Here is an 11,440-nt window from a genome sequence, read left to right as displayed (position 1 = left end):
GTGATAACAAATTTAGTTAAGAAACTGACTCTTGATCTTCTAACGAAATTGTTACGCGAGATTTATCATCTTTGTTGATCAGTGGTCCTTTATCAATCACTTGTGCTATTATATCTGTGAATAAAGTAAAAAGGAACATTAATACAATTTAATATATTATTATTGTACAATTATAATTTTGACTTAGTGTTTGTATGAAACTTACCCACTAAAAAATTCGGATCTAACGTTTTGGATCTAACAGTATCTAATGATGTAAACCGAATGATTTCGTTCTTAATCTCCGGACAATCTATTTCTTGAACACAAGTTTTTAGCATAAACTTTAATCTGTATTTATGTGTCGTCAGTTTGAAAGCACCCTTATTCTCGAAAACATCAAAAAATTGAAAAGCATAAGCTTTGCCTTTTTTCAAGTCCGTTCCAAACTTTTCAATCAAATTTCCTCTAATTTGAGCTTGGATAGTAAAATCCTAGAAATAAAAAGAGTTTCAAAAAAATCAAGCTAAAAATATATAAAAGAAAAAGAAAATTTTAATTATATAGTGTAATAAATGAAAATAACCTTTTCATCGCACAAAACCATATCCTCTCCACAATGTCAAAATTCTAGCTCTCATTCTCCAATTTTCTTTAGTTGTATTAATATCAGATATGAAATCATATCTCGGTGACATGTTTACCTACATTGATCATGACTATAAATGTTATGGATATTTTTGCACATTATCCCATAATTGAATGAACGGAAAATTAAGATTCTAACATCTAATGTAATCGATTTTTTTAAAATATAATCGATAACCGTAAATTGAACTCTAACTATGTATCGAATTATTACTGAAAAATCAAAATAAATCTAAACAAAAGTTCAGAGAGTTTAAATAAATTTGTCTGAGAGAAATTTTTGATGAAGTGTATCTTGAATAAGGAAAAAACCATTCTTTTAGATATACTTTTAAAATGTTTTTTCTTCTATTAATTCAAAAATTAATTTTACTGAATTAATTTTCATTAATAACAATTAAAAACATATAATTATTAAAACCTTTTTACATCATCAATAGTGGACATTTATTTCATTAATTAGATTTGTTTCTCTAGTAACAATCATTTTTTAATTCAAAAAGAAGAAGTCTGATAGTTTAAGGGGATAATGTTTACAATTAGGAGGAAAACGAGATATCTCAGAGTATGGGGTGGAGGTCGAGTATGTTCGTCAATTTTTGCAAAATCATCCGACTTGCTCGGTTGTCTTTATTTCAAGGTTAGCGAATGGGGCAGCGCACGCTTTGGCACGTAATGCCCGTTCCTATGATAATTCTTTTATTCATAACTTAGTTCCTGTATTTATTGGCAGTATCCTGATTCAGGATAAGACATTTTTTGATTAATAAAGTTAGTATTTCTCTTCAAAAAAAAAAGGAGCAATTTTTACCTCTAATTCAACGTCTAAAATAGTACAATTTTATTCTTAATGTTGGTAGTCAGTAGCAATTTTATCTAAGTTTGGTCAGTTTCAGACATCATTATAAACTACAATTATTTGGTTGACCAATATTGCATATCAGTTGGTTCTAACTAGGGCTAGGCACGGATCCTGGAGAAATTGGACCGAACCAAATATCCGAGGGAAAAACTACGGAATTGGACCGGACCGTTGACTTTTTTTGGAGAACCAAACTAGATTGGACCGTTGAATTTTCGTCAAAGAACTGGACCGAAATTTATCTAGCACCGGACCGATAACTGAATTGGATTGGATTGGCCCGAATTGGACTGAAATAACCGAAAGTTTAGCAATAATAAATTTATATTTTAATAATGGATCCCCAAATAACCGAGGTAATATTGAACTTTACAAACTAAATAATAACCTAAAGAAAACTCTTGCCATACAGCAACTCTAAATCTCGTTTATGTTTACAAACATAGCTGCTACATTTACTCCTCCACTCCACATGCGTTTCCACCTGCGTTTGCGCTGCGTTTCCGTTCATTCCACTTGCGTTTCTGTTCATTCCACATGCGTTTCCACCTGCGTTTGTCTTGCGTCTGGAATTGCTCAAGCGCTGCATCTTGGAACAGCGACGCCACTGCGTGTTCCTCTGATCCTTCCTCTCAACAGTAGCACCGATATTTAGGTAACCCACATCAAAAGTAGCACAGGTCTTTAGGTAACCCACATCAAAAGTAGCGCCGGTATTTAGGTAAGCCACAACGTTTATGTTTATACAATTTTAGTTTTGCTATTTTGAAATTTCAAGTAACTTTATGATTCTGCAGTAGGAAAATTTTAGTAAAAATTTGTCATATATGTGTTTAACTGCTCACTTTGTTGATAATAATTGGTGTGTGCAAAAGAAAATTCTGAATTTTTGTATAGTAGAGAGTCATAAAGGGGTTCATCTTGCTAATTCTATTAGTTCTTGCATGGATGAGTGGGGATTGACTAGGATCATGTGTATTACTATTGACAATGCTTCAGCAAATGATGTTGTTATTGAACAATTGAAGAAAAGATTAGTAAAAAAGAATGCACTTGTGTTGGATGGAGTATCTTTTCATATGAGGTGTTTTTCTCACATTATTTTGTAACTTCGATTTTTGTGGGGTTTTTTAGCCTTGTTGTCTATTGTAACTTTTAATGAATATTGTTTACTTCTTAAAAAAATATTATTTATTTCAAGTTATGTAAGATAATAAAATTCTATATTTTATTATCTTGTAAATTAAATTTTTAATTCATTTTTTAAGACTTAAAATATTAGATATTTATCTGAATCACCGAAAAATTATATTGGATTGGACCGGAACCGAATCTTCAAATCACCGAACTGGACTGGACTGAAATTTTGGGACAATTCAATTCTGGAGATTTATTCTTTCAATCCAATCCTGGAGATTTCCTTTTATTAATCTCCGAATTTAAATCTAATACTGGAGATTCATGAATCCCCGACTTGGATCGAACTGTGCCCAGCCCTAGTTCTAACACAATATTTCATAAATTTTTTTGTGATATGATAATAGAATTGGAGTAACATTTTTAAATCCTGAAAAATATTTGAATTTTTTTTGTCCAACTCATACAAAATAAAATGATAGGTATATAGGCTAAGCCCACAAAAACTTACAACAAAGCAAGGTCCATCATAACAAGGTAGGCCCATTACCCAAAACAGGCCCATAGGCACCTATAACCCACACAAAGCCCTGTATAAAGCAAACCAACACTATTGGTAGGGAACTAATTCTCTCTCTAATTCCTTTTTTTGTTATATATTATATGTCTTTTGCCTTCTCTAACTTGACTGTCGAAGTGTTTCTAGAAACCAATCCTAGCACAGGAAGATCTCACGACATAATCATCAGGGAGGTTTTATATCGTTGTTATAAAATATAGGGTAATTAATTTATTAGTCCCTATATTTTGATAAAACACACTGTTTAGTCCATGTATTTTCAAAAACACATGGTAAGGTCCATAACCTTTTTCTCAGTGAACTGTTTAGTCATTCCGTCTGTTTGTTAGATTTTTTACCGTTTATAACTCCGAAAATGACTAAATTACCCTGACTATTTACCTTCAAACTTCAGAAGATTAAATCCAATTTAGAAGAAGAAGCTATTTGTATGTAGAACAAGAAAAAGAACAGACCCAATGCTTACAAATTTGAACGATTAAGAAGAAAATCAAGAAGAAGAACACTCAAAGTTGATTTCAGATGCATTAAAGTTTAAAGGAAAGGAAAATAAAGGAAAAGAAGAATGCAAAGAAGAAGAACACTCAAAGTTGATTTCAGATGCATTAGAGTTTGAAGGAAAGGAAAATAAAGGAAAAGAAGAATGCAAATCCAAATTGACTAACAGAATCTTCATGAGAGTCTAACGGCAGGGACTAAACAGTTCATTGAGAAAAACATTAGGGACTAAACAGTTCACCGAGAAAAACGTTAGGGACTTTACCCTGTGTTTTTGAAAATACAGGGACTAAACATTGTGTTTTGTCAAAATATAGGAACTAATAAATTAATTACCCTAAAATATACATTTTTTATTTTTTTTTTAAATTCACGTCTAATCATATGTTTATCATCTGTTGATAAAATGACGCACATGTGAAATGTAGATAACAAGATTTATGACTTAAAACACAGTTTGATGGATTATTTTTCAAACAACTTGTCAATATTGAGAGTAAAATTGCTCTGCACTGCCAATGTTAGGGGCAAAATTAAACGTTAGAGGGTAAAATTACTCATAGTTGTAAATGTTTGAGGTATTTTTACACATTTTGGCGGTAATTTGGGCCATATGGTCTCACAGAAATCGGGTTTTTTTGGGAGAATAAGTGGAGTTCTGTAGGACATGTTATTAGTTTGGCTCGACAGGCTTGGTCGGAGTGGGTTGCTGCTCGCACCACCCGTGCTTTAACTGCTCAACAATGTGCTTACATCGATCACTGGTCTCCCCCGCCAGTGAACTGGTTGTGTGTTAATGTGGATGTTGGGTTATGTCGTGATGCTGGTTGTAGTTCATATGGGTTCATTTTCCGTGATCATCATGGCAAGTGTATTGCGGGTGCTAATGGGCCATTTGAAAATGTATTAGATGCTTTCACTGCTGAAATTATGGCAATTCGCGAAGCTCTAAGCTGGCTTAAAATGAGAAATGTTCATATGGTTTATGTTCAATCAGATTGTTTGGTGGCTGTCCAGGCAATCTTGTCTTCGGAACATGATTTCTCGTATCGGTCGGAGTTAATTGAGGATTGAAGGGTACTCTTAAAAGAATTAGTAGCTTGTTCTATTTCTTTTGTAAAGCGTTCAACGAATATGGTAGCTCATGCTCTTGCTAAAGCTGTCTGTTCCGAGTCTGTTCGCTGTGAGTGGGACTGTCCATCTTCATTTCTTGTTGATTTGTTAAACAGTGATTCTTAATAAATAGCTTTATTTCAAAAAAAAATGACTTTACTCTTCCACATAATCATTCTAAGTGGTTCACTTTGACATTTAATTTCGCATTCATTATTTATCTATTTTAAGTTTATAATATATCGTTGGAAAGATTCTAGTAAAACATATGGACTCTTCCAAAAAACACATTGACATATCACAAGTTATTCAAAATTCGTCTACTAAATTCCTCATTTTTCTAACAGTCGTTTGTAACCCAAAAAAAAAATTCCTTTATTTGCATATTTATATATTAGTGAAACCATATTTTTTTTCTTTTCCTATAATTCAATTTAAGTGAGTTTGTAATCTATTTAATAATCAATAAATATATATATCTAAAAAATTAGAAAAAACTACATCAAAAAATCAAGTTTAAATTTTACTTTATACAGTAAAATCTCTATATATGAATACACTTAGGATCGAACTATTTGTATAACAATTGGGAGGTTATTACTAAATAGAGTTTGGTATAATAAAAAAATTTCAACACATATAATTTTAAATTTTAAATAATACCACTTGAAATTGGTTAAGATTATAATAGGCATATATGGTTTATATATAATGTATATCAATAGACATTAATAGAATAAATTAAATATTTAGAATTTCAATTTAGAGTTTAGGTTTTCAATATATAGATAATTGAAAGAGTTTGATGGGAAAAATATAAACATCAATGAGAATACTAAATATTTATAATTTCAAGTTGTAGTTTGGGTTTCCAACTCGTAAATAATTTCAATATATTTTTTTTAAATATTTTATTATTTAGTTTGAATTCTTAATATATACATATAAATATATAATTATTACTATATGGAGGCATAATTTCTAAAGGTGGGACTTGAAAAGTGTATAACAAATAACGTTTGTGAGGTTATTCCTATTTATAACTGGTCCAAGTTGGGACCAAGCTTTTTTATAACAAAATAGAGATTATTCCTATATAGAAGTTTTACTGTATTTAATTAATTCCTATATTTATATTTTATCATTCCATATTTTATTTTTAATATATCGAATTTCATACTCTTATTTCTATTTTTGTCAAATCAATTTAGCAATTTAAAAAATAGTAAATTTTGACGGTTATAAATTAATGGCGCAATTAAAATATATCTTTTTTTTATAAACAAAAATCTTGTATTACGAAACAAGTAGCATAATATCATTCTTATCATTTTGAATACAAGATGACACGCAAACAAAGAAAATTTCCATATAAAAAAGAGATTGACCGAAGCAGCTAAATTAATATCATTTTAATATTAAACCCTTGTAAATAAATATTTGATCTATTTATAACTATTCTCTAACTACCACTAGAAAAATATTCTAAAATGAAAAGATGCACATTTTTTTGTTACAAGTACGGACCCATTAGCAATGTAGAGGTAAGCTTATGTTGGGCTTTCGAATGAATGAAAAGGGCCCAAAATCCAACCCATTACTTTTAAGGAAAATTTACATAGAAATTTAATTTTAAAAATTTATCTACCATTAGACGCTCCGACGTAATAATAACTCCTACGCTGAAGCGCCGGCCTTACTTCAGGCAATGGAATGGGCTAGAGGACGGGGATTATAGAGGGTCGTTTTCGAGTCGGATGCGAAGCTGATTGTTGACGCCATCAACACGAGACATGACTATTAAATGGAGTTCAGGGATACGATATATCAGGACAACTACTCAGTCAGTCCAGTTTGCTCGGAAACAAGTAAATGAGTTGGCCCACGCATTCGCGAGGTCATCCCATTTTATTACTTGTCCTACGTTTTATTCTTATATTTCGAGTTTTAGCTTTCAATTTTTTTTTTATCTACAATTATATTAAATAAAATTTAAATCATGACAAACTAAATTCAAACTAAGTACTTTTCTTCTTCATCCGGAATTTCTAGCGTTTTGGAAATTCAGGAACAGGAATTCCATTCCGTTTTTGGAATTCCAAAAAAAATGAAAAAGGAAAAAAAGAAGAAGAGTCCAAATTTCCCCCCAAAAGAGTTAAAGACATTTGGTTATAAAAAAAAAAAAAGTTAAAGACATTTGCATTATTTCTGAAAGTGACTAATTTGACAATGTTAGGGAAAAGATTACTCTTAGTTGTTAGTTGTCAATGTTATAGGTAAAATTATACCATTTTAGATGTTAAAGGTAAATTTACTTCTGTTTGAAAACGTTAAGGGTATTTTTTACGCCTCATTCCATATTATTAATATACAAGTTCCAATTATGTATTAATAAATTAAAGTTGATTCGTTGTCAAAAAAAATTAAAGTTGATTCAATTTAGTCCTTCAATGTCTTTCCTCCTTCAATTGTAAGCCTCACTGGGCCAACTTCTGTACTTATTTTGTATCTAGAGTTCAGAGTTATTTAATGTGGGCATTACACCCATTTAGGTCCCCAAACTAAAGCTTCAAAGTCAATTAGGACCCTAAACTATGAAAATCATCAATCAGGTTCATGAACTAAGCAAAAATCATCAATTGAGTTCATATCCTATCCTAAAATCAGAAACTGTGATGATTTAGTATAGACTGTAATAATATATGTGTTGGTTCAAAATGAGTTTGAGGAAGATGGTCTGAAACTGTTCAACTGAATGATTTTCAATGAGACCTCAATTGATGATTCTTGTTTAGAATAAGAACTCAATTGGTGATTTTTGCTTAGTTTAGGGACCTGATTGATGATTTTGATAGTTTGAAGTCCTAATTAACTTTGAAGCCTTAGTTTGGGGAGCCAAATGAGTATTATGCCTTTAATGTAGATTACCTAATACTATTCAACCCTAATAAAATTACTCGTATCCAGTATAAAAGGGTATAAGACGGATATGGCTCAAATAAATTACCCGTGATGGTTATAGGACGAATATGTGAATATCCCTCGGGTAGCTTTTACCCGTTACCCACCATCAGGACCGGTCCTGACATTTTAGGGGTCCCAGACGAAATAAGAGATAATGGGTCCTTAATAAAAAAAAATGCACTTAAAAGTCTAAAAATATAAATTTGAGCCCATTTTAGACCTAAAATATCATATTATTTGGTCAATTTTTAGACCTAATGGGTATTATAATTAAATTTATAACAAAAAAATAGTATATATTCAATAAAATTAAAAAATTTGGGCCTTTTTAGCCTTGGCCCTAGGAGGCCGCACACCATATATTTGGTTTTCATTTATTGACTTTAACCATTAAGCCCATTTGTTTTTATTGATTAAGGTTGATTTAAAATTTTAGAATTTGGGTTTTACTAAATCTGTAGATGAATTATTTATGGATGATTTATTACATTTATCTTTTGTTAAATTTGTAATATTTTTTGTTTTATATATTGATTCTTAACAGATAAGAGCATCTACGATTTAAATAGGACGGGTAAATTTATGAAGTATATCTGTTAGGGTAATGAGATGAGTAATGAAAAAATAAAAGGGTGGGTAAATATTTTAGATTGACACTATCCACGGGTACGCTATCCATTTCCGTCGTTAGTAATATTGTTGAAATATACAACATAACACTTAGTTTACATAATATTGTTGAAATATACAACATAACACTTAGTTTACATATTGGGGATGTAACAAATTGATAGAAATCATTTATTAGTTTACATATCAATATTTATGTTAAAAATTTATAACAAATTAATAGAAATCATTTATTGGTATTAATTATACAATTCTATTGGGGATGTAAACGGGGCAGGACGGGACAAAGAATGCATTTTCCATCTCCATTCCCGACTTGTTAGGGATTTACCATCACCGTCCTCGTAAGTTAGACGGAGACAATTATCTCCATTCCCCGTTTACAGATATTCTAAAAATCTTATCGTCATTCCTCATTCCATTTTCACTGTGGAAAATTACCGTTTATGTTTAAAAAAATTTAGTAAAACCTAATAGAAAACAGTAGCTAATGATACCAAGTATCAACAATCATTCTCAAAAATTTCAAACCATACCAAACTAAAATTTGAAAACAACCAATCACCTAATTAAAATGTACTAAAACATCAAAAAAAAATTACAAATTCAATTATTACAGGGAATAATGAAGGGTCAGTCAGACATCCCTATTAGGGATTAATAGCTCGGAGATAACTTTCCCCATCCCCGCATCATCCCTGCCACAGGAGACAAAATTGACAAAATTATCCTTATCTCCGTCCCATGAAAGTTTTTATTAAGGATTCCCCATCTCCGTTGGGGCGGGTCAGTGACGGGGACAAGGAATCTCCATCCTATTTACATCCATACTTTTTATCAAACAACTAAAATTCATTTATCGGATAAACTACACCCATGATCACTGAAATTTACCCATTTTAATGTTATGGCCAATGAACTTCAATTCTTAACGGTATGACCACTGAAGTTTACACTTTTTAACACCAGTGACCACTCAACTTTAACTAACTCCTCGAAATGACCGTTAACGGCCTCAAAACGAAAATATTCAAGAATTAAAGTTGTTCAGAACGACATTTACCATGAAACCACATTTTTTATTTTCCAAAATCATCTTTTTTGGAGCTTTCTCTCTCTAAAAATTCACTATCTCCTAACCAAACAACACGTAAATGACGTCAAAACAAAAAATTTCAAGAATTAAAGTTCCTTAGAATATCATTTAACTCTTCAAATTTTTTATTTTGAAGTCGTCAACGGTCGTTTTGAGTCGTTGAGTGACTATCGATTTTAAAAAATGTAAAATTCAGTTACTATACAGTTAAAAATTAAAGTTCAGTGTCTACATTACTAAAATGGTTAAAGTTGGATATGGGTTTAATTTACCCTTCATTTATGTTATCCCCCATCCATACATTTTCCCTCTTATTTGGCACATTCTCTACCATATTAAATAATTGAATTTGAATTAAATGAAATGAAATAAAAACAAGTTCCAACCCACATATCCAAAAGTAGTCAAAACAAGTACTGCAATTTTCACTAACCAAGACAAAAGAAAAAGAGTTTAGGGTAAGAGAGTATAAAAATCCAAAAAACATAACTAAAATCTCCTTTTGGATGGATGAGCTTTCGTTTTTCATTTACTTTACTGCTGCCTTTTTACTGTTTCTCTGCTCTATGGAATAGCATCATCCTGCATTTCTACTGTCCTCTTTGCTTTTTACTATTTACCCTTTTTCACCCTCCCTTTCTTTCTCTTAATTACTAGAGACGCTGATCATTTTTGACACGATAATATAATTTATAGAAATAGCCGATTGAATATGTGCGGGAAATCTAGCTCAGAGTTTGAGGGCTGGTGTCGGCTCCATTCCTAAGAAGCGGTGGTTTCGGCTTTGACTAGATGCGGCTTCAGGGCAGTGGAGAATACAGGACTGGGGGATGGGGGCCGATTTTACATATGTGCGTGATTTTTCTTTTTTTGCTAAATATAATTTGTTCAATTTTCTTTTGTATATATACGTGTTATAATTTGAGAGGTCAATAACCAATTTTTAAATACCAATATAAAATTTCTTAAAATTAAGCTACATTGTATTTAAGATTTTTTTTTTTTTTTTTTTGTATATCAACGTTTATGTTTAAAAGAGAGCATAAGAGGCAAAAAAAAAAAAAAAAAATTAGAATTTTGGTTAGAGAGGGTGACGAGGGGGGAGGGGTGCGATTCAACACCCGATAAAAAAAAATTATAGATACGGACCCGAAACTACCCCTGGTTATGGTGGTTCTAGTGGCATGACCCTGTATCCGCCCCCTGCTTCAGGGGGAGGCGATCTAGGCGGCCGCCTAGGGCCTCCTGTCCAGGCCTCTTATCCATTTTTTTTATAAAATCCAAACCTAATTTTAATTACAATTTAATAATTATTGAGATTTAACAATAATAGAGATAAATTATAAATTTAGCCATATGATTATTCAAGGAGAGCAGATTTAGCCTCTATAACAATACAACTTTACACCTAACGTTTATCAGACAGTACAATTTCAACCTCATTAATGGAAGATGCATTTTTTTCATTAGCAGGGTATGTGCAATTTCAAGCTTTATTAGATTGTACAGAATCCTAGAGATTTGATATAAAATTGCAAATTGAAAAAAGCTTGTATTTCATAAAGAGATTTGAAATTGCTTTGTTTTGTACGCGAGGTTAAATCTATTTTCTCCAATACTACAAATTGCCAAAAAGTTAATTTTTTTTATAAAGTTTTTATTTATTTAAATTTTATTTTCTAAATAATTACATGTTATAATTATTAATTATTTTCTATGTATTCTTTATCTTTTTAATCTTTCTCGTCAGCCGGCGATGGTCCGGCATTTGCAATTGCCCACCTTTTTTATCGAAAAGCCTTCTCCGCCTTCACGAAATCTAATCACAGGGGTTCGCCTCCTGCATCAGCATCTTTCGCAGAGGCTGTCAAGAAATCAATCCCCTCTATTTTGATCCCTCCGCCGACGCCGCTTACCTCAGCCTGCTCCTCCT

This window comes from Euphorbia lathyris, chromosome 1 (assembly GCF_963576675.1).
Source record: "Euphorbia lathyris chromosome 1, ddEupLath1.1, whole genome shotgun sequence".
Classification (NCBI taxonomy): domain Eukaryota; kingdom Viridiplantae; phylum Streptophyta; class Magnoliopsida; order Malpighiales; family Euphorbiaceae; genus Euphorbia; species Euphorbia lathyris.
Note: the sequence above shows the minus strand (reverse complement) of the source record.